Below are 25,734 nucleotides of genomic sequence, written 5' to 3'. Positions count from 1 at the left end.
GCTCCGTCATCATTCGTACAAACAATCCCACCAGCAACATGCTAGACTATACTGGTTGACCTGGGGCTCTGTTTTTGAAGAAACTGTCTCCATGGTTCTTGCCAAATGTTAAGCTGAATTAGGCCGACCATGCCATACACATGTAATTTCAGCCTGCGACAGCCAAAAAATTTCAACCTGTCGGATCGCATTTTCAACAGACAGAAGACAACCATTGGACAACCTCTTCAAATGATCGTTGGCCAAAATGGCTTAAATCAGAAATTTGAGTTGTCTTTAACCACAGTATGGCCTGCTCAACGGGGTTTCTGACCGTATAAAAAGCCTCTTTTAGCTAACCTTTGATGAGAATTCACTTTCAGCATCACTCCATCAATTCTGCAATCCTGGCTGGGATCACATGACTACCCAACTGACTGAAGGCTTTTCCTCTGATGTTGCCATCAGATGTGCTCCTCTTTCTTCCTGTGCAGCTACATCTACATTATGTATCTGAAGGAAGAAAGAGGAGTTCATCTGGTTGCTACGTCACAGTAAGACCCTGTAGACAGTCACAAGATCCTGGGACTGTGGAATCAGCAGAGCTATGGAAGGGGAAGAAATTCTCAAAGTGTCTTCTCTGCACAGGTTAGCTGAAAGAGACTTTTAAGGTACAGGCCCAGAGAAATCCTTGAAAGGGGTTGTCCCACAAAAAATATTCTACAGTTTTCAAACCAGCACCCGGATCTGAATACTTTTGTAATTGCATGTAATAAAAAATGTAGCATAGCCACTGAGTTATTCAATAAAATGTGTCTGTATAGCGCCACCTGCTTTTTGTTCTTTTTCCTATTTCTTTGACCTCCTCACTGAGAAGGCCGCACATGCTCAGTTTCATCCTTCAGCTGTCTCCTGAGCTGTGATAGGGAGACCATGGACACGCCCCCTTAGCTGCTGCAGAAAAGACGCTTCCCCTGAGCTGTCAGCTTGATATAAATCTAGCAGAGCAATGAATGGGGAGATCTCTGGATCCATGTGAGGTACAGGGCTGGTTCTAGCTTTGTTAGAAAGAGATTGTCATGTACTATATGTCTGATTTTTATTTTGTACATTAGTCATAGGATAACCCCTTTAAGGAAGTGCACAAGTACAACATTTGATTTGCTAGGTGGTGTATACCATATCACTACACTAAGTGCCCATATGCATACCCATTAGATTAATGCTGGCCAAAACCCTAATTTCATAGTGATTAGCCAACTATGGAATAATTATCAGGGTCTTTTCAGGGGTCTGCAAGTGACACATCTCCCTTTTCCCAATGAAAAAACATGCATGCTTGGCTGAGGCAAGTGTGCATGTTTATGGGGGAGTCTAGAGAAACAGCTATTGGCCAAACCTTTAGTCTTTCTTATTTTATTAATATAGATGATTCCTAACATGCTATGATGCATTTAGTACATCCATATTTAGTACATCCATGCAGCTCTAAGGCTAAATTTAAAACAGATTATTAAAATCCACCCCTGCTAATGTGTCAATGTGAGTTAAAGCTATGTATGTACATGATACAAATGCTTCTGAAGAGCATGTACCTACAACCTTCCTAATAAATTGTATAATAGAAGGGTATTATTGCCACTAAACATGCTAACAGAAGATTATTAATATGATTATGCATTAATATTGACTTAAATTATTAACATCAAAGGGGATAATCATTTTTTATTTAAGTGTCATGAGGGTGTCATCAAGTTATGGCAACCATTCAGCTTTAAGCTGTTCATTTGTACAGCGTAATTGGTACTTTAAAATGTAAGTCACTCCCAAACCAACCAAACGCGTCTTATGTTACGTAATATGTGTTTATTGACTAGCGAGGACCCAGCATGCAGCACAACTCTAAGAAAACAGCTTCTCTACAATAATGTAACAATGTCATAGTCTATGGGACAAAAAATGAGTATTAAAGGGGTTCTCCTGGAGTTAAGAAAAAAAAATTACAGAAAATATTACTTTATTCTAAATATATGCCCAGATACCTTTCATTAGTTATAAGGGCTTGTTTTGTCTGTGGAGCAATCATTTTGAGTATTAAAATGGCCACTGTGGAGACACGAGGGTCAGTGGGTGCTCTCGTCCGCCGGGCTGGCTATCTTTATAGAAACCGCACAGGGCCAGGGCTCATACCACTGAACGTCCATGCTCCTTTCCTGTGGGTGGAACACTACTAAGACAACACAGGGTGAGGGTACAACGCACTGGGAATACTTTATTGGATAACCAACAGCCAGCAGCATATTGTACAGTCCCAGCAAGGCCACAGGATGGCACACGTGACAGCGATTCACCCTTCCGCTGAATCAATAGGGATTAAACCTCCATAACTTCGGGAGGACCCAAGACCAACTACCCCAGCCAGTAGCACCTCGCTTTTGGTGGGCATCCACCGAGAGGAGGTAACAGCAAACTTAGGGAGCCAGGTGACACGATCACCCCAATCTGGATTCTCCAACCAAACCCGTAGGCTCAAGGTTGGGCAGAAGAACAGTTCTGAAGTCCACTAGCTAGAACTGTAGTCCATAGGCTGAAGTCCTGTAGAATAGCCGCTGATGACAGGGGCAGCTGTCCTTTTATTTCCTTCAGACGCCATTTCAGTGCATTGACCCCCATAGGATTGGTGGAAGATAATCATGGCTGTTCCATCATTGGTTGTCAGTTCAATCTGACTGCATAATGTCATCCTGATGACACAGTTTTTCCACTTCAGCTAGACAGGCTGAACAGCTCCTAATACACAGCAGGGGAGCTAATGCAATCCACAGGTGATGTCATCAGCAGGTCCTTTTCCATACATCTGCTGGCTTGTTAGTCAGACCAAAAGTCACCGCATAGTTGATTCAAGTTGCTGTGGAAGTCAGACAGCTACAGGAAAGGCACATTAAACAATAGATCATGTCCCTGACTGGCTCCCCAAACCGATGGACAAAGAAACAATACACCTGGAGCAAATTAAGAACAATCCACCCCATAAGTGGCCAGATATTATCATCAGTGAGCAGGATGTCTTCACAGCCACCGTCCTCTCTGCTCTACTTGTCAGGAATTATGATCCTAAATATAGATGATAAGATCTTCTGCTGAATCTCTGTTGCATTTTATTTCTCCTAATGATTGCTCCCTAGACAAAACATGCCATTGCAACTAATGAAAGGTATTTGGGAATATATTTATAATAAAGTAATATTTAAGTATTTTTATTTTCTTAATTCCTGAAGAACCCCTTTAAGCCAAAATGCAGTCGCCTGCACTTCCTGGACCTGCTACAGACTAAGTACTCTTTTCCTTTGTTTTCTTAAAAAACAAACAAAGGTATAATATCTAATATCTGGCAGAAAAGTCAACAAATACAACACATGGACAGAATTGTTGGTACCCTTCGGTTAAAGAGAGAAAAACCCACAATGGTCACTGAAGTAACTTGTAACTGACAAAAGTAATAATAAATAAAAATGTACTGATAATCATCTAATAAAAATCAGACATTGCTTTTTAATTGTGCTTCAACAGAATAATAATAAAAAAATCTAATACAAATGGCCTGGACAAAAATGATGGTACCCCTAGAAAAGATTGAAAATAACTTGACTGTAGGGACATGTTATACAAAGGTGTGTCTTGTAATTAGCATCACAGGTGTCTTTGTCTACCTATTTAAAGGGTGAAAAGTAGTAACTGTGCTGTTTGGTATCATGGTGGGTACCATAATGAACATGTATAGAAGAAAGCTAAAGAGAGAATAGTCTCAGGAGATTAGAAAGAAAATTATAGACAAACATGTTAAAAGTAAAGGCTATAAGACCATCTCCAAACAGCTTGATGTTCCTGTTACTACAGTTGCACATATTATTCAGAAGTTTAAGGTCTGCGGGACTGTAGCTAACCTCCCTGGACATGGCCGCAAGAGAAAAATTGATGACAAATTGAAGAGATGGATAATACAATTGGTAATCACAGAGTCCAGAACAACTTCGAAAGAGCTTAGAGCCGAACTCCAAGGTCAAGGTACATCAGTGTCAGATCGCACCATCAATCGCTGTCTTAGCCAAAGTGGACTTAATGGCAGGAAACCACTGTTGAAAGCAAATCATAAAAAAGCAAGACTGGAATTTGACAATGCATTTTGACACAAAGCTTCTGGGAGAATGTCCTTTGGACAGATGAGACAAAAGTGAAGCTTTCTGGCAAGTCACATTGCAAGTTAGATGCAAAAATGACGCATACAAAGAAAAGAATATTGTATCTACTTTGAATTGGACAAGGCTCATTATGTTTTGGGGCTTCTCTGCTGCATCTGGCACACAGTGTCTTGAATCTGTGCAGGGTACAATAAACTCAAGACTATCAAGGCATTCTGGAGTGAAATGTGCTGCCCAGTGTCAGAAAATCTAGTCTCAGTCGTGGGTCATGGGCCCTCCAACAGGATAATGACCAAAAACACACAGCTAAACACATCCAAGAATGCCTAAAAGGAAAGCATTGGACTATTTTGATGTGCCCAGATGGAAATCCTATGGAACATCTGTGGAAGGAGCTGAAACATGCAGTCTAGAGAAGGCACCCTACAAACCTGAGACAGCTGGAGCAGTTTGCTCACGAGGAGTGGGCCAAAATACCCGAGGACAGAAGCAAAAGTTTCACTGAGCGTTAGGCTACTTTCACAATAGCGTTTCTATTTTCCGGTATTGAGATCCGTCATAGGGTCTCAATACCGTAAAAAAAAAGCTTCAGTTTTGTCCTCATTGATTGTCAATGGGGACAAAATGTAACTGAACAGAACGGAATGCTCCAAAATGCATTCTGTTCCATTTGGTAGTATTCCCATGCCGGAGAGCAAACCGCAGAAGCTGCCGTTTTCTTTCCTTCATGGGATGCGCAGCAAGACAGATCAATGGGGACGGATCAGTTTTCTCTGATACAACAGAAAATGCATCCGTCCCCTATTGACTTTCAATGGAGTTCATCATGGATGCATCTTGGCAATGTTAAAGATAATAGAACTGGATCCGTTCATAACAGATGCAGACGGTTGTATTATCAGTAACAAAAGCGTTTTTGCTGAACCCTGCCAGATCCAACGAAAATATTGGCGTGAAAGTAGCCTTACACAAATAATCTGATTGCAGTGATTGCCTCAAAAGGTTGTGCAACAAAATATTAAGTTAAGGTACCATCAGTTTTGTCCAGGCCAGTTTCATTAGTTATTATTCTGTTGAACCACAATTCAAAAGCAATGTCTGATTTTCGTTACCTGATTTTCAGTAAATTTATATTAATTATTACTATTGTCAGTTTCAAGTTATTTCAGTGACCATTGTGGGTTTTTCTTTCTTTAACCGAAGGGTACCAACAATTTTGTCTACGTGAGTATGTTAAAAAAATATGTGGCATCAAATTGAAAAAAATTACAATCCTAAAGCCCATAAAGACAACGTGAAGACAGCTTCTGTTCATATTCTCTGTTAGGGCATATGGTAATCATGTGGGAGATATCTCCCACTTGGGACGTCAAAACGGAGAGATACTTTGTATTACTGGTTCACTGACTGCCGATTTACTTGGCTTGGGGACCCAGGGCAATCAGGAGAATGCTATGGTGAGGGGGGGGGCACATAAGTTTTAACTTTGACAAAGTGTGATGGCTAAAAACATTGCTCTGGATGACTCATCCTCGCACATAATTATGTCACAAGTTGTATGTGTCTTCTTTTCTAAGGCTGATTCACTGTGCCTGCAAGCCTATAATAGCATGGTTCACCTTCTTTGAGTTGATCGAGAGGGATTTTGATAATGGGTTCCTTGAATGCACACCATGAATCTTGAATTATTCTACTGGTAAAGTGCTGCTACAAGTACACTAAAAAGGTACACTCCAGGCAAAGTGCAGGGCCTTAGTAAATGGGGTATGACATAGAGATTCTCTTTACTGATGTTCCATGAATCAGGGGTCCATGCTCTGCTCATTTACCCAGAGTGTTAAATCAATAAAATATGTAACATAAAACGGGCACCACATTTATTAAAGAAGTTCTTCACTTTCGACAATCCTACTTGTTAGAAGTCTCACAAAGTGTCCCCCTATTGTGACCTCCAGCGATCAGCTGATACTTGTTAGTGTTGAGCGCGAATATTCGAATTGCGAATTTTTTTCTCGAATATCGCAATTTTGAGATTTCGCGAATATTTAGAATATCGTTCTATATATTCGCGAAATCGAATATTCGTTTTTTTTCTTTTTTTTTTCTTTCCCACTTCCCTAAAGTTGTTCTTACCTGTCCTTTGGATTCCTGGCTTCCTGGCTGCTCCAGTCAGTGGCGTTTTCAACTTACTGCTATATTCCATATTAGCTAAATTACAATCTAATCTATATGTGTATTTTACGAAATTTCGCAATAGTCGCAATTGCGATGCGAGTAATATAACACGAAATATTCGCATGAAGATTTCAACTTAGCACTGCTATACTCCATATTCTAGCCTAATATGGAATATAGCTGTGCTAAGTTAGCACTGCTATATTCCATATTAGGCTAGAATATGGAGTATAGCAGTGCTAAGTTGAAATCTTCATGCGAATATTTCGTGTTATATTAGTCGCATCGCAATTTCGACTTTTTCAAATGTTCTTAATATTGCTCTAACTTCGTCTTTTAGAAATTTCGTAATATTGCTCTAACTTCGTCTCTTAGAATATTACGAATATTCTAAAAGACGAAGTTAGAGCAATATTACGAAATTTCGTAAAATACACATATAGATTGTAATTTAGCTAATATAGTGCTATAATCCCTTTTTTTTCCTGTAATTTTTTTTTGCCTCTTCTGAACTTAAGTTTTGTAAAATATGTACACTATTAAAAATTATTACTATAGCAGTATATTAGCTTAAATACAATCTATGTGTATTTTACGAAATTTCGTAATATTGCTCTAACTTCGTCTTTTAGAATATTACGAATATTCTAAAAGACGAAGTTAGAGCAATATTAAGAACATTTGCAAAAGTCGAAATTGCGATGCGAGTAATATAACACGAAATAGTCGCATGAAGATTTCAACTTAGCACAGCTATATTCCATATTCTAGCCTAATATGGAATATAGCAGTGCTAACTTAGCACAGCTATATTCCATATTAGGCTAGAATATGGAATATAGCAGTGCTAAGTTTAAATCTTCATGCGACTATTTCGTGTTATATTACTCGCATCGCAATTTCGACTTTTGCAAATGTTCTTAATATTGCTCTAACTTCGTCTTTTAGAATATTCGTAATATTCTAAGAGACGAAGTTAGAGCAATATTACGAAATTTCGTAAAATACACATATTAGCCTAGCCATAGTCATTAGCATAGGAACGTTGCCTTATACTATCAAGATAAATTTTCGCAATATGCGAAAAAATAATTTCGCGATAATTGGAATAATTGCGAATATTCGATTTCGACGAATATAACACGAATATTCATGCGAATATTCGCGAAATATCGCGAAATCGAATATGGCACCTCCCGCTCATCACTACTACTTGTGAGGAAACCTGGCAGGAAGTCTTCAATTTCCCTGCAGTGCCCCCGCAGGAGAAACGAAGCATTACACAGTGCATATTCAAAGCAATGAGCTTAGAAAAGGTTCTCCAAAGCCAGAAACACTCTGAGACTGATCTCTGCCCTGGCCAAGAACCATAGCCTGAAGAGGAATATAAGGCTCCTGGAACGCAATACAAAATCAGTACAGGAGCCACCTCACTTGCCATGTGCTATTTCAGTGGTAGAGGTGCCTAGGATTCCTCTCAAGCTCCAGAGTCCGGATTTGACTGCTACCTTTGCACCTTAGGGCTCATGCACACGGCCGTTTTTGGCTGGTGCCTGTATTGCAGGTCCGGAATATACGGGCACCGGCTGTTTGTGCATCGTATCACGGACACGGACCCATTCGCCACTACAGAATGCTTCCGTGGTTTTTTGTCCGTGCCTCCGCACCGTGGTGCGGACGGATCACACACCCATTCAAGTTGAATGGGTGTGTATCCATCTGCGTCAGCCACATGGATGGTACCCATGCATTGGGGACTGCAATTTGCGGTCCACAATGCACGGAACAGGCAGCTTGTGTGCATGAGCCTTTAGGCTGAGTTCACACTTCAATTATGTGGTCAGTTATTTTCATCAGTTATTGTAAGCCAAAAGCAGTAGTGAAGCCTACTCAGAGATAAAGTGTAATGGAAAGAGCTGCCCCTGTGCTATTGATCCACACCTGGTTTTGGATCACAGTAACTGATGAAAATAACTGATCAAATAACTGAAGTGTGAACTTTGCCTAACTAAATCTGCGCCCCTGAACCTGTGTGCAAGATCCCGTGGCAGGACAACAAAGTAATCTACAGCAAGCTAAAATACTGCACTACAAATGGTGGACATTTTGCCACGATGGCAACCGCTCTTGAATGGTCCAGGACTCAAGCATCAAATTTAAAGGCATGATGAAGCGCTCTTAGCGTGAAACAGCTGTAGCCGTACCTCCATTTGACCTATGTGCACAGACCTGCCTGTACCCTATTTTATAGAAGCCTAATAAACTGGACGTTTTATCTTGGAATTGGTGAGTGCCGCTGTCTCCTTCTCATCTCTCTCCTGAATACTCAAGCATCAAATTTAACAGTAGCGTTTTTGAAAATGATGTGAACAAATTCTAACAACCAATATGCCTATTCAAGTGCACTAGAAAAAAAATGTAACCTAAAATTTGATTAGTCGCTATGGACAATTCCAGCTTCTTCATTGAGCTTTGGTTAATCTTTAAAGAAGAACTCCACCCAAAAACTGAAAAGCCAATGCCACCAAAATAGACCTTCAGTCATTTTTTTCTGAGGCATTAATTACAGTCTAAAATGAAGCCAAGATCGGTCTCGAAATTAAAACATAGCACAACTTTCCTCGACTGTAATGAAGTTACCGGCACATGCAAATGAGCGTGGACAATTTTAGTACTGATATATAGCCTGTGAAGCTCTGACTCAGAACTGAGCTTAGTCAGAGACGTCAAACCATCCAAATCTCATGACAGAAACAACCCTTTACATAACCATCTATGGAGATGTGTATGCCTACAGCCTGGTAACCTATAGAATAAAGGGAGGGATTTATGAGAAGAATTTTTAAGTCAGTTTTGCTGGAACCAAATATATGAAATGTCACAAGACGATGCGTCTTTAAGGTCGCTTTTTATATAGTGTTTGGTCAGTGTTTGATCAGTAATTTCCATCAGTGATTGTGAACCTAAGGCCTCTTGCACACGAATGTTTTTTTTTCCCGTTTCCATTCCGTTTTTTGCGTTCCGTATACGGAACCATTGATTTCAATGGATCACAAAAAAAAAACGGAAGGTACTCCGTATGCCTTCCGTTTCCATATTTCTGTTTTTACGTTCTGTTTAAAGATAGAACATGTCCTATTATTGTCCGCATAACGGAAAAGGATAGCACTGTTCTATCAGGGGCCAGCTGTTCCGTTCCGCAAAAAACGGAATGCACACGGACATCATCCTTATTTTTTGCAGATCCGTTTTTTGCGGACTGTAAAATACAGAAAAAGCCATACGGTCGTGTGCAAGAGGCCTAAACCAGATGCAGGTCCAAATCACAGAACAGGTGCAGATCTTTCCCTTATACCTTATGTCTGTGGAGGCTCCAATCCTGGTTTTGGCTCACAATAAGGGCTCATGCACACAAACGTATTTTCTTTACGCTTCCGTTCCTTTTTTTGCGTACTGTATGCGGAACCATTCACATCAATGGCTCCACAAAAACAACGGAAGGTACTCCGTGTACATTCCGTTTCCGTATTTCCGTTCCGCAAAAAAGTAGTGCATGTCCTAATATTGTCCGCAAATCACGTTCCGAGTCCCCATTCAAGTCAATGGATCCGCAAAAAATATGGAACGCACACGGAACACATCCGTATGTCATCCCTATTTCATCCGTATTTTGCGGAGCCACACTGTAGAAATGCTATGCCCAGCCCATATTGCTCATGTGTTTGGCGATTAATAAGTTACTGTTTCTGTTTCCGATCCGCAAAAAACAGATCGCATACGGAAACTATACGGATATGTTTTGTGGAGTAACGGAACGGAAGAGGACTTAAATCAGAGAAATAAAAACCTCAGATATGGAACAACGGATCCGTGAAAAACGGACCGCAAAACAACAACGGTCGTGTGCATGAGCCCTAACTGATGGAAATCACTGACCAAAGCACTAAGGCTGGGGCTACACGACGACATGTGTCGTGTGACACATAGGGCACAATTACAGTGCAACATTTTGTCGCACCAATGTCGCGTGACAATTTTTATAATGATAGTCTATGGTGTCGCACTGCCACATGCTGCGACTGCGACGCTACAGTCTCAGAAAAATCTTGGATGAATTTTTTGCTACTGTCATGTCGCAGTCGCTGGATGTCGCATGTTGCATGTCGCAGTGCGACACGATAGACTATCATTATAAAAATTGTCCCATGACATTGGTGTGACAAAATGTCGCAGTGTAGCCCTAGCCTTATTGTGTGAAAGCGGGCTTACACTTCTGTCTTGAGACCTTTCTATACTTTCTACGCCACCCCTTTTAGGCTAACCATGTTAAGGCCTCATGCACACCACCGTTGTTTGGGTCCGCATCCGAGCCGCCGTTTTGGCGGCTTGGATGCGGACCCATTCACTTCAATGGGGCCGCAAAAGATGCGGACAGCACTCCGTGTGCTGTCCGCATCCGTGGCTCCGTTTCGCGGCACCGCTAAAAAAATATAACATGTCCTATTCTTGTCCGCGCTTTGCGGACAAAAATAGGCATTTATATTGCCGGCGCCCATTCCGTTCCGCAAATTGTGGAAGGCAACATGGGCGGCTTGCGTTTTTTTGCGGATCCGCGGTTTGCGGACCACAAAAAACGGAACGGTCGTGTGCATGAGGCCTAAGCCTCATTTACACATCAGTGTTTGCTCAGTGATTTCCATCAGTGGGTGCAGCTCTGAACACAGAACAGGTGCAGATTTTTCCCTCCGGCCTCTTGCACACGGCACAGCCGTTGAGGGTCCGTGGCTGTATTGTGGCCCGCATACGGCAGGTCTGCAATACACGGGCACCGGCCCGTGTGCACCACGCATCACGGATGCAGATCCATTTACTTCAATGGGTCCACAATCACGGAGATGCGGAACGGAAGCATTACGGAGTGCTTCTGTGGTGTTTCTGTCCGTGCCTCCGCACCGCAAAAAAATAGAACTTGACTATTTTTTTGTGGTGCGGACGGATCACGGATCCGCATCACGGATCCGTCCCGGCCGCCGTACGGACGTTGCCCGTGCATTGGGACCGCAAATGTAAGGAACGGATTCACAACGGCCGTGTACAAGAGGCCTTATACCGTATGTCTGTGGAGGCTCAACTCCTTATTTTGGCTCTCAATCACTATTGGAAATCACTGACGTGTGAATGAGGCTTTAGTGGTTTAAAAATGCAAGTTTTGCTAATTTATTATTTAATTTTTTTGCAAATATTCCCAAAAAGTCACAAAGCCCTATTTTTTGCTCCTTTTTGGGCCCATAATTCTATAGTGCAGGGCTTTATAAATTCCCAACCCCCCCATTATTATCATATAAAAGGACTGATGCAGTATGTCATGAACCCTTCCGATGATCCTGTCACTCAAACCTGAAGACCATCATTTATTCGGCCTGGTTACTCATGTAAATTAGCTGGATGGTCGCCAAGTTTTACATTTATTGGCCAAGCAGCTAAGGCATTTTTGCATAGTATTATGGCCGGAGGATCGCTGCATACAAAGACAAATACTGGTGGAGCCATTGGTAGTCATCTTCAGAACTGGAATATTCAGATGATCATTACCAGTCAATAGGACTATTTTTGGTGACCAGTTACGTAATGTGTTATGAAAGTACACTCACCTAAAAAATTATTAGGAACACCTGTTCTATTTCTCATTAATGCAATTATCTAGTCAACCAATCACATGGCAGTTGCTTCAATGCATTTAGCGGTGTGGTCCTGGTCAAGACAATCTCCTGAACTCCAAACTGAATGTCAGAATGGGAAAGAAAGGTGATTTAAGCAATTTTGAGCGTGGCATGATTGTTGGTGCCAGACGGGCCGGTCTGAGTATTTCACAATCTGCTCAGTTACTGGGATTTTCACGCACAACCATTTCTAGGGTTTACAAAGAATGGTGTAAAAAGGGACAAACATCCAGTATGCGGCAGTCCTGTGGGCAAAAATGCCTTGTGGATGCTGGAGGTCAGAGGAGAATGGGCCGACTGATTCAAGCGGATAGAAGAGCAACGTTGACTGAAATAACCACTCGTTACAACCGAGGTATGCAGCAAAGCATTTGTGAAGCCACAACACGCACAACCTTGAGGCGGATGGGCTACAACAGCAGAAGACCCCACCGGGTACCACTCATCTCTACTACAAATAGGAAAAAGAGGCTACAATTTGCACGAGCTCACCAAAATTGGACTGTTGAAGACTGGAAAAATGTTGCCTGGTCTGATGAGTCTCGATTTCTGTTGAGACATTCAAATGGTAGAGTCCGAATTTGGCGTAAACAGAATGAGAACATGTATCCATCCTCTGATGGCTACTTCCAGCAGGATAATGCACCATGTCACAAAGCTCGAATCATTTCAAATTGGTTTCTTGAACATGACAATGAGTTCACTGTACTAAAATGGCCCCCACAGTCACCAGATCTCAACCCAATAGAGCATCTTTGGGATGTGGTGGAACGGGAGCTTCGTGCCCTGGATGTGCATCCCTCAAATCTCCATCAACTGCAAGATGCTATCCTATCAATATGGGCCAACATTTCTAAAGAATGCTATCAGCACCTTGTTGAATCAATGCCACGTAGAATTAAGGCAGTTCTGAAGGCAAAAGGGGGTCCAACACCGTATTAGTATGGTGTTCCTAATAATTCTTTAGGTGAGTGTATGTAGTAAGAGATTTATCAAAACTGGTGCAAAGTAGAACTGACTTAATTGCCCCTAGCAACCAATCAACCAATCAGATTCCACCTTTCATTTTACAGAGATCCTTTGAAAGGGTCGAGCTGAACGGTTGCTATGGACAACCAAGGCCACGATCACATCTCCGTTAGAGATGATCCGGCAGCCTGCTTCGGCACAAGTACTGCTTATTGACTGGAAAAAAACCGCTGTATGAAGTGGAATTGTCGGGCTGAAACCCGGTATTTATGCCAGAAAGTGTCCAGATCACCGGCAGATCCCATTATAGTCAATAGGGATCCATTAATGATCTGTTGAAGCCGGCAATGCCAGATCCGGTGAAGGCCAGCAGTCTGTTCTCTGCTGGAACGGCGTGCCGGAAATGTTCATCAGAGAAGTAAAACGTAGCCTAAGGGCTCATTCACACGACCATAGCCTGTTTTGCAAATTGCGGATGCGCAAAATAGGGATACCAGCCGCGTGCGTTCCGCAAAATTATTGGCCCATAATAGAACAGTCCTATCCTTGTTTGTAATGTGGACAAGAATAGGACATGTTCTATATTTTTGCGGACGCAGTGGAACAGACAAACAGATGCGGACAGCACACAGTCTGCTGTCTGTACCTTTTGCAGCCCCACTGAAGTGAATAAACCCGCATCTGACCTGCAAAAAATGCAGACAAAAAACATGTTCATGTGCATGAGCCTTAAGGCTGAGCTTACCTCGCTGTCAAGGAGATATGGCAAGCTGTTCAACAACAGAGCAGCCTGCCTGATCTCCCAGGGTCTCTACTATACCGCCCCATCCCCATTGGCTGTAATGAGGGAATCCGTCCGGCATAAGGGTCCATTCACATGTCCGTAATTTGGGTCCGCATTCGTTCCGCAATTTGCGGACCCATTCACTTTCAATGGGGCTGGAACCGATGCAAATCCACATTTCCTGGATCCGCATCCGCATTTTCGGGATCCGCATACGTTTTTTCGGGATCCGTTTTTTCAGGATCCGCAATTTTGTTCCTGAAAAAAATAGAACATGTCCTATTCTTGTCCGCAATTGCGGACCAGAAAAGGCATTTTCTATTATAGTGTCTGTGATGTGCAGATCCGCAAAACACTTAGGGATGTGTGAATGGACCCTTAATGTCGAGTTTTGACTGACAAAAACCGTTGCGTGCGTTTTTTCTCTGGTTGACAGCCGGCATTTGTGCCCGGTTAGGCAGCCGAATCTTCTTGACAAATGTGAAAGTAGCCTAAAGCCTCATGCACACGGCCGTTGCCGTCCGTGGCCCATATTGCGGCCTGCAAACAGCGGGTCCGCAATATGCGGGCACCGGCCGTGTGTTCCCCTCCCCGCATCACAGATATGGATCCATTCACTTGAGTGCTTCCGTGGTGTTTCTGTCCGTGCCTCCACACCGCAATTTTTTTTTAACTTGTTCTATTTTTTTACGGTGCGGATGGATAACAGACCCATTCAAGCTGAATGGGCCAGGATCTATTGCAGCTGCCGCACGGATGGGGCCCGTGCATTGGGGACCGCAAATTGCAGTCCCCAATGCATGGAACGGCCGTGTGCAAGAGGCCTAAGGCTGGTTTCACACAAGTGAGTTCAACACATTGAACTCACAGCGTGTTTCTGCAGAAGCTCTTGTATTGACCTCCTTAGAACTGACGAGGTTGCATAGCATTATATATGATGCTATGTAACCCTTAGGCCCCTTTCACACAGGCGAGCATTCCACGCGGGTGCAATGCGTGATGTGAACGCATTGCACCCACACTGAATCCTGACCCATTCATTTCTATGGGGCTGTGCACACGAGCGGTGATTATCACGCATCACTTGTGCGTTGCATGAAAATCGCAGCATGCTCTATATTGTGCGTTTTCCGCGCAACGCAGGCCCCATAGAAGTGAATGGGGCTGCGTGAAAATCGCAAGCATCCGCAAGCAAGTGCGGATGAGGTGCGATTTTCACGCACGGTTGCTAGGAGACGATCGGGATGGAGACCCGATCATTATTATTTTATAAGGGAAAATAATAGCATTCTGAATACAGAATGCATAGTACAATAGGGCTGGAGGGGTTAAAAAAAATAAAAAAATTTAACTCACCTTAATCCACTTGATCGCGCAGCCCGGCTTCTCTTCTGTCTTCGTCTTTGCTGTGTGCAGGAAAAGGACCTGTGGTGACGTCCCTCCGGTCATCACATGATCCATCACCATGGTAAAAGATCATGTGACGGACCATGTGATGACCGGAGTGACGTCACCACAGGTCCTTTTCCTGCACACAGCAAAGAAGAAGACAGAAGAGAAGCCGGGCTGCGCGATCAAGTGGATTAAGGTGAGTTAAATTTTTTAATTTTTTTTTTAACCCCTCCAGCGCTATTGTACTATGCATTCTGTATTCAGAATGCTATTATTTTCCCTTATAACCATGTTATAAGGGAAAATAATACAATCTACAGAACACCAATCCCAAGCCCGAACTTCTGTGAAGAAGTTCAGGTTTGGGTACCAAACATGCCGATTTTTCTCACGCGCGTGCAAAACGCACAACAATGTTTTGCACTCGCGCGGAAAAATCGTGCATGTTCCCGCAACGCACCCGCACCTTTTCCCGCAACGCCCGTGTGAAAGAGGCCTTAGAGTTCTGGAATGTATTGTATAACACTGACAGCATTCTGTCAGTGTTATACAATACATTCCAGAACTGTGAAGGTTACATAGTATCACAAATCAATATAATGCTATGCGACTCCGGCAGTGCTGGGAGGTCAGTACGGGAGTTTCCATAGACACACAAGAGTTAAATAGGTTGAATTCGCCTGTGTGAAACCAGCCTAAGGGCTCATTCACATGAACGTATTTTTTTTCTATTCGGTTTTTTTTTACAGGTCCGTATGCGGAACCATTCACTTAAATGGGTCCGCAAAACAACGGAAATTACTCTGTGTGTATTTCGTTTCCGTATATCCGACAATACGGATGTCATTTGCTTTTTATTTTGCGGATCTGTGTTTTGCAGACCCCAAAATACATATGGTCGTGTGCATGAGCCCTAAATCTGAGTTTACATCACTGTTTAGCTTTCCGTTATTCTAATCCATCAAAAGAATAGAAAAGAAAAATGGATCCGTTATTTCGAGCATCAGGCTGCAGGATCATCTCTAATGGAGATGTGAATGCAGCCTTAGGGCTCATGCATATTGTGGTCCCCAATGCACGGGCACCGGGCATGGACGGATGCAGACCCATTCAACTCGGACAAATGGGTCCGTGATCCATCCGCAGCACACACAAAAAATAGAGCATGTTCTATTTATTTGTAGTGTGGAGGCACGGACGCTCTTAGTGCTTCCATGGCCTTCTGCTCCGTATCTTCCGGACTGACACAACACTGGCATGGCTGGCACATGTTTGAGTGCCTGAGCCCTTAGAGAGTTTTCCTTTCTACCAGTTTTGATAAGCCTCCCCCTTTCTATGGTAGACAGGTTGTAGGTTCTATTGCCAATGCTTCCTCATATGACGTGGTCAGATATTCACCATCGTGGACCTTCCAGATCTTTCTTTTCTTAGTGATATTATCACAATTATTATTATTTTGATGATCATACAGATGCATAGGGCATGTCATTGGTTATGCAGGGACGTCTTTGTCGTAGAAGTATAGCCTGACATCATTTTGTGCCTATTACTCTTCCTAATATTTATTCTCTTATGCTGGTTATGCTGCATGTCACTTACGTCATTGATACAGAATTTTTTATTAGAACCTGTGTTTTCCTCAATAACAAAGAGACTAGATAATCATACAGTCACACATGATAAGGGTGTAGGGTTCACACAAACAAGGGCCGTGCGCAACATTCATCTAGGCTTTAGATAGAGCTGCAGGTCAGCCACCAAGTCAGCAGTTAAGCTATCCAGCTGGAAGCAGACACGGCAGCTATGGGGAAGTCTTGGAGCTGTGTTGCCAGCAAGCAGCTCTGTCTAGACACTGGCTCTGCCTCCTCCTGGAGCCCGGTGCCGCCTACGGAGCACATCACAATGGTACACTTGGACGACTATTCATTTTACACAACATGGTACATGGAAAATTCAGGTGCAGTGATTCCATATTTGCACTACTACGTTGGTAGATCACCCAGGGGTTATCTTTTCAGCCACAAGGTTTGAAGCTCCAGGCAACTGCTTATAGTCAACAGAATGTAAATGACTTTACTGTCCCATCTAATGGCTTCCATGTACCGCCTAATCTGTCAACTGGACAACGCTTGCGGTAGATCCGTCTAATCCAAAGAAATGCAAAATAGCCGTTATGTGAACTGAACTAATACAGTCAATGTTTTAATAGGATCCAGTGACGTCATTGCCAACTACCAGCCAGACAGGTGGTCTTGACTAGGGATGAGCGAATTTCATATTTTGAAATTCGTATTTGGTTCGGGTTGTGGTATAATGTGAATTGCATTATGGATTCAGTTACCACGGACCATAACGCAATTCGATGACGGAATGCATAACGGAATGCCTTTATAGGCTTTCCGTTATTCATTCCATCATGATAGAAGTCTATGGCCTGCATAACGGATCAGTCCGGTTTCCTCTCCTGCATAACGGAAACCACCAATTCATTATGCAGGCCATAGACTTATATTATGACGGAATGGATCACGGAATGCCTCCAAAGGCATGCCATTATGCATTCTGTCATGGAATTGCGTTATGCTCCGTGGTAACGGAATCCATAACGCAATTCACATTATACCACAACCCAAACCGAAAACGAATTTCAAAATATGAAATTTGCTCATCCCTAGTCTTGGCACATGGGTGCGGTAAGTGGCTCTTACATCAGCCTGGTTATTGTTTCCTAAACTATCCGCACTTATCTTTTACTATCTGTTATTATAATGAATTTGGTTATCTTGTTTTTTGTTGAAGAGGACCTGTCACCTCTCCTGACATGTCTATTATTCTCCATGGAGCATCTATTATTATGACTCCATGATGTGCCATATCTAGAACTGGTACTATCATACCTCCTGGGAAGCATGCCCGCTTTCTCGGGGTTATGCTTTCCATATTCAATGAATGGCACTCTCAAGTCGTCTGCACCTCAAGAACATCTCCAGAATCCGCCCTTTTTTCATGGTCGAAACAGCCAAAAATCTTGTTGTTGTTTTAAATCATTCTCGTCTTGACTACTGTAACTCATTACTAATCGGTCTTCCCCTCCGTAAACTCTTCTCCTTCAGTCTATCCTAAATGCTGCAGCCAGGCTCATCCATCTATCCACCTGCTGCCTCTAGTCTGTGCCAGTCACGTCACTGGTTGCCCATCCACCATAGAATACACTTCAAACTCCTCACCCTCAAAGCTCTCCACAGTGCTGCACCTCCGTACATCTCCTCCTTCATTTCAGTCTACCACCCTACTGGTGCTGTCCGTTCTGCCAACGATCTAAGACTAACATCCTCCATAATTTGTACCTCTCACTCCCATCTTCAAGACTTCTCTCAAGCTGCACCTGCTCTATGGAATACTCTGCCCTGGACAATCAGGTTAATTCCCAACTTCCTTAGCTTTAAACTTGCCTTAAAACCGCATCTTTTCAGGCAGGGTTTTCACGTTCCCTAAACCGACTCTTCCCTGTCTAGCCCCCCCCCCCCCCCCCCTCATTCTCCAGAACCGAACACCTTCATCCAACGGTAATCCCTACCCTCAATGCACTAGCTCATACAGCTCTGTCTGCACTTGTCTATTTAGTACAAAGATGGCTGGACCACTTTAGAAAACAATCAATTTTACCTTTTGTGTCCCCCAAATTTCCTCATAGATTGTAAACTCTTGCGAGCAGGGCCCTCACTCATAATGTTGTATATTAGCCTGTAATCCTGTGACATCTATTTTGATTTGTAAGTGTACCCTCTGAATGGTAAAGCGCTGTGGAATATGGTGGCGCCATATAAATAAAGATTATTATTAATTTATTATTCCTGCTAGAAGTTATGAATGAATTGGTAGCAGTTGGTAATGAAGGTTTAGGCTACTTTCACACTAGCGTTCGGAGCGGATCCGTCTGATGTTTCATCAGACGGATCCGCTCCGATAATGCAGACGTTTGCATCCGTTCAGAACGGATCCGTCTGCATTATAACTTAGAAAATTTTCTAAGTCAGAAAGTAGCCTGAGCGGATCCGTTCAGACTTTACATTGAAAGTCAATGGGGAACGGATCCGCTTGAAGATTGAGCGATATATTGTGTCATCTTCAAGCGGATCCGTCCCCATTGACTTACATTGTAAGTGTGGACGGATCCGCTCGCCTCCGCACGGCCAGGCGGACACCCGAACGCTGCATGCAGCGTTCAGGTGTCCGCTCACTGAGCGGAGCGGAGGCTGAGCGCTGGCAGGCGGATGCATTCTCAGTGGATCCGCCTCCACTGAGAATGCATTAGGGCCAGACGGATGCGTTCGGGGACGCTCGTGAGCCCCTTCAAACAGAGCTCACGAGCGGACACCCGAACGCTAGTGTGAAAGTAGCTTTAGATGGGTCTTACCAGTTGGGGGTGTGACCCTACATAGTCTGACATCGGCCCCACTAATTGGATAGCGTCAGACTGCACAGAGACACACCCCCAACCGGTAACACCCATCTGGACCTTCACTGCAAACTGCGGGTAATTCATTTATAACGTCTATGAAGAGGACAAGCTCAATGGTAAGGACCGCCAAAGTATAAATCGTGTAATGTCAAATGAATGCTCACCTGAGGGGTTGTACGAGAGGCACAACATTCTGATAGGCCTTGCAGTTTGTCCACCACGGGCTGCTGCATGTGCTGGATTCGGTCCCCAGAGTTGGGCCGATTGTGAGACAGGAACGCTGGTTGGCAGATCCTGCAGCACTGCACATAATGGTGGCAGGAGGGTACGTCAGACAACGGTAGTAGGAGGATGCTTGACGAAGAGTTTTTTTTTAATATGAACAATGTGTTTCGGGGGCGAACAGGCTTTATCATCAGGTTAAAATCAAAAAATCTTCCTAAAGCATCCTTCTGCTGCGATTGTCTCAAGTATCCTCATGCAACCATTACATGCAGGGCCACCAGATCGTCTAACCAGCCCTCCATTCATAACTTCTAGTAGGAATAATAAAGGAATGGCACAACATCGGGCCATAAGAATAGATGCTCCAGAATTGTTATTACAAAGTGGATGCAAGTGGTGCTAAAACAGATATGTCAGGAGAGGTGACAGGTCCTCTATAATCCTTAGTGGTCTCCTGATCAACACATTTTATTTCAAAGAAACACATTGGGACTATAGAGTCAGAGATTTTCAAGGCTAATTTTAGGATAGTACACCAACCCACTGTACCTACATACACCCACCTCCCGCCAAGGTTGTTACTCACTTATTATATCTAATGTACTACTACTTGTTTTTGTGTCTCCTATACCAGTTATTACTGTGTTTTAGTTACATTTTATAGTCTGGTCATGGTCCTGTGATAGTGACATCACTTTTCCCAGTGACATGTGATGTCACTCATGCACACAATAAGGACAATGTAGCTGTCATTTTTTTTATTTATTTTTTTTAAATGTGAGAATTAGGAAAACTGTTCTCCGGAACCTTGATATTGATGACTTGCCCTCAGGATGAGTCATCAATATCTGATCAGTGGGAATTCAACTCCTGGTGCCAAACAGCTGTTTGAGGGGGCCGCACGCTGGAGCACTCTTCATGCTATACCAGGCACAGCACCGTATAGCAGGCATGCTCAACCTGCGGCCCTCCAGCTGTTGTAAAACTACAACTCCCACAATGCCCTGCTGTAGGCTGATAGCTGTAGGCTGTTCGGGCATGCTGGGAGTTGTAGTTTTGCAACAGCTGGAGGGCCGCAGGTTGAGCATGCCTGCCGTATAGTGTATAATGGCTGTGCTTGGTATTGCAGCTTGAATGGAACTGAGCTGCACAGAGGCCATGTGACCGATGGATGTGTTGTCACAGGCCGCAGAGATCGCCCATGAGTTGTGGCCCCTTCCAACAGTTTAGCCCTATTAGACCCCCACTGATCAGATATCCTCAGGATAGGTCATCAACACTTAATTCCCTTTAACACAAGAGATTCCTTAATAACATTAAAGGGGTTGTCTCATCTGAGCTAGGATATGACACCAATGTCAGGGAGGTGCGGGTCCACCTGTGGGAGCTGCACCTATCTCCAGAATGGGCCCCCAAAAGTCAGCAGAGAGAAGTCGTGCATGTGCTGCCACCCTCCATTCATTTCTATGGGACTGCCTAAAATAGCTGATCGCTGGCTTTACTATCTTCAGCAGTCCCATAGAAGTGAATTAAGCGGTGGAGGCGCTTGCACAGTGTGATCTGCTTTAATTTCTATGGGTGTTCTGAAAATAGCCGAGCAAGCGATATTTCCTTCTGGATATAGGTGTGAGTCCCAGAGGTGGGACCGGCACCTATTTGACATTGGTGGCATATCCTAGGGATATGACACCAATTTCTCAGATGAGACAACCCCTTTTTAGCTAATGGGTGCATTAGCATTCAACAAATGACCCCAAAAAGTAAAAAAAAAAGGCTGCTGCCTGCACCTATTTTTTTACTACCAATCTACCCTTGAGCTTAAAGAGGATGTCTCACTTCAGCAAATGACATTTATCATGTAGACAACGTTAATACAAGGCACTTACTAATGTATTGTAATTCTCCATATTGCTTCCTTGGTTGGTTTGGTTAATTTTCCCATCACATTACACACTGCTCGTTTCCATGGTTATGACCACCCTGCAATCCAGTAGTGGTGGACGTGCCGGCACACTATAGGAAAAAAGTGCCGGCCTCTCTGGTGGACGGCACTGCAGGAATGCGCATGGGTTACAGGGTGGTCGTAACCATGGAAACGAGAAGTGTATAATGTGGTGCAACAATGAATGGAGTCAGCAAAGGAAGCAATATGGACAATCACAATACATTAGTAAGTGCCTTGTAGTAACTTTCTCTACATGATAAATGCCATTGGTTGAAGTGAGACAGCCCCATTAACCCCAATATAATATGAGGCAGACAGGTTGCTAGGGATGAGTAGCATGGAGGGTATCATTGTTAGGGCTCATTCAGACGACTGTATGAATGGGTCCGCATCCGTTCTGCAATTTTGCGGAACGGGTGCAGAACCATTCATTTCAATGGGACCGCAAAAGATGCGGACAGCACAGATGCGTGCTGTCTGCATCCGTAGTTCTGTTCCGCGGCCCAGCAAGAAAGATAGAGCAATTGCGGAAAAGAATAGTCATTTCTTTCATAGTGCGGCCATGAGCGGTCCGCAAAATGTGGAACGCACACGGCTGGTATCCGTGTTTTACGGATCCGCAATTTGTCGCCCCCAAAACTCTACAGCCGTCTGAATGAGCCCTTTAGGCAGAGTATCTGTAGCCATCGGTGATGGAGATATGGGCCATTTCATCGGTTTCAGGTATCTTCATATATAAGGCATTAACTACATAGAGGCTCCTGTTTGGTGCAGCATTGTGCATTCCTAATATGGCCGTTCTCTAGCCGATTGTAAATGCTATAATAGTTAGTATGACAGGACTGGTACCGTGGGCATCCTTCCTCTTCACACTGGTCCTAGCGGCCCCTTTTCTGCAGCTAGAACATGACAAAGCAGAACTCCAGGCCAGACGCACAGACCAGTTCTCACACATCCTAACCCTCGGGGACTGAGATTTATCACACGTTCTGTATAATAAATCTGTATCATAGGCAGAAAAGGACAGATGACACTTTGATCAGATCTAATATGCGCCGTTAACCCCGTAGAGCTATGGAACAGTATTACAGATCTACAATACGCCGTAACCCCTTCCAGTCCTGACATAAAGCCTTGCCAATATTGCATTCCTCTAGGAACAAAAGAGTTTACACACAAGGCCTTCGTGATCGGAATAATATAGAATTATAGCATGACTGCGAGGGTTTCTAGTCCTAAAACTGCTACATGGCGGATGGGAATACTACAGAATGGCCTTTCCAGCAAGGGAAGAGTTACACATTATATAGTGTTAGACAATAAGCACTGGAATAATACATCAAAGTATCAAACAATCACCTTTTATAATCCTATTTTTTCCAGTTAATGGACCTAAGTGCATTCTAACCTAGAGGATTAATGTCAGTCTATGGGTGTGAAGAAACAAAGAATACATGACTTAACCAATGATTAGAATGACTGGAAATATGTCTGATGAATGAAATATCACTTTATTACAAGTATTTCTTCCAGGGCCAGATGTGGAATTAGCACAGCAATAAGGACGGGTTCACGCACTATGATTTTGACAAGATCCATTGTGCAATCTGATCACTGTAATAATTGGGTAGATATATAATAGATAGATAGATAGATGATAGATAGATAGATAGATAGATAGATAGATAGATAGATAGATAGATAGATAGATGTAATGGATGGATAGATAGATAGATAGATAGATAGATAGATAGATAGATAGATAGATAGATAGATAGATGATAGATAGATAGATAGATAGATGATAGATATAGATAGATAGATAGATAGATAGATAGATAGATAGATAGATAGATAGATAGATAGATAGATAGATAGATGATAGAGATAGATAGATAGATAGATAGATAGATAGATAGATAGATAGATAGATAGATAGATAGATAGATAGATAGATAGATAGATATGGATGATAGATAGATAGATGATAGATAGATAGATAGATAGATAGATAGATAGATAGATAGATAGATAGATAGATGATAGATATAGATAGATAATAGATAGATAGATAATAGATAGATAGATAGATATAGATAGATAGATAGATAGATAGATAGATAGATAGATAGATAGATAGATAGATAATAGATAGATAGATAGATGATAGATAGATAGATATGGATGATAGATAGATAATAGATAGATAGATAATAGATAGATAGATAGATAGATAGATAGATAGATAGATAGATAGATAGATAGATAATAGATAGATAGATAGATGATAGATATAGATAGATAGATAGATAGATAGATAGATAGATAGATAGATAGATAATAGATAGATAGATAGATGATAGATATAGATAGATAGATAGATAGATAGATGATAGATAGGAGATAGATAGATAGATAGATAGATAGATAGATAGATGATAGATAGGAGATAGATAGATAGATGATAGATGATAGATAGATAGATAGATAGATAATAGATAGATAGATAGATGATAGATATAGATAGATAGATAGATGATAGATAGGAGATAGATAGATAGATAGATAGATAGATAGATAGATAGATAGATGATAGATAGGAGATAGATAGATAGATGATAGATGATAGATAGATAGATAATAGATAGATAGATAGATAGATATGGATGATAGATGACAAAGCAGAGCATTTCGCTAAGCCATGTCTGACGTGACCTGTCACCGCGTCGTACACCCTGCACATGTTAAACAGGCTGGTCGGGCGGACACCCCCTCACCAGCAGGTGCCATCATAAAGGCAGGGCTGGGCTCTATGAGGGACTAACTAAGGGATTAGGAGGCTTCTCTTTTTTCGGAGCATGCGCCTTTGTCCAAGCATGAAATGATGCTTGCCTTCCTTTGTCTGCTGCTTGTATTTCTCCGACCGGCCTTATCTGGAATATTCCTTAGCCTTTTCCAACATCTCCATTAGATCCCAGATGTCTTTTGCCGAGCTTTATACTAGCAGTCGTCCCATTAGCTAATAATGAATCTCATTCCCTATTATAGTATAGATAATAATGTAATGTACCAAGCTGGCACACATTGGTTCATGTAGGGATGGGTAGTAAAAGCTGGCACCAGCGGGGCTTATGTTCCCAGGACATCTGGGCTACGTTTGATTCTGGCTGAGGAAGCTCCATGGATGGCTAGCTTTTATATTCACAGGCCTAATAAAAAGAGATCTGTTTTAGAAATAACCTCTGGCTTTATGTACTAATGGCAATAAATCTAAAAAAAAAAAAAAAAGGTCTCTGGGGAACGATTCATCTCCGGCACCTCGACACAGTGCGGACGTTTTATAACAGGATCCATGGCTGGCGCTGTAAATGAAATGGACATGAAATAGTAGACGTCTGCGGATCAAAGATAGATGAGGCCAGGGACACCTTGCCCCCTACACAGATCTTCTCTTCACTATGATTTCTGCCATGCCCCTTGCCACAGGTGCCATTTTGCACTATGCCAGTCAAGGCATTTCATAAACACCTGAAGTGGCTCCCGAGAGCCCCCATTGCCTTCCTCTGCACAATGTGACTATTTCTCAAGTCTGTCAGTGTGCAGCAATGGTGCACTGCAGGCATAATGCGCCCCGGGCTGGGGTGGATGTGTAGATGCATTGCAGGGATGCCAGAGACAGAAAAGTATGTGCAGCGCCACAATGTCACACATCATTCGCACACATGCTGACAGTTTTCAGTGATTCCTATTTCTAATAGCCAAGGGATGGTGGACACTGCAATGCAGGCAGCCAGTGCCCAGCGATTCTATCCTAGAGACCCTACAGTATAAAAGGGCAAGTTGTATGGCAAAAATCCAATGGAGTGCCAGAAAGTGAGAAAGTC

General features: G+C 42.8%; 1 protein-coding gene across 7 annotated transcripts in view; it reads right to left on the bottom strand.

The window, feature by feature from the left end:
• MAP2 (microtubule associated protein 2) overlaps positions 1 to 25,734 on the bottom strand; it is a 258,280-nt gene that overhangs the window by 232,181 nt on the left and 365 nt on the right. The gene's annotated exons all lie outside the window — the stretch shown is intronic.

The sequence above is a fragment of the Bufo bufo genome, chromosome 7 (assembly GCF_905171765.1).
Source record: "Bufo bufo chromosome 7, aBufBuf1.1, whole genome shotgun sequence".
Lineage (NCBI taxonomy): Eukaryota > Metazoa > Chordata > Amphibia > Anura > Bufonidae > Bufo > Bufo bufo.
Note: the sequence above shows the minus strand (reverse complement) of the source record. Positions and strands in the feature narration are given on the sequence as shown.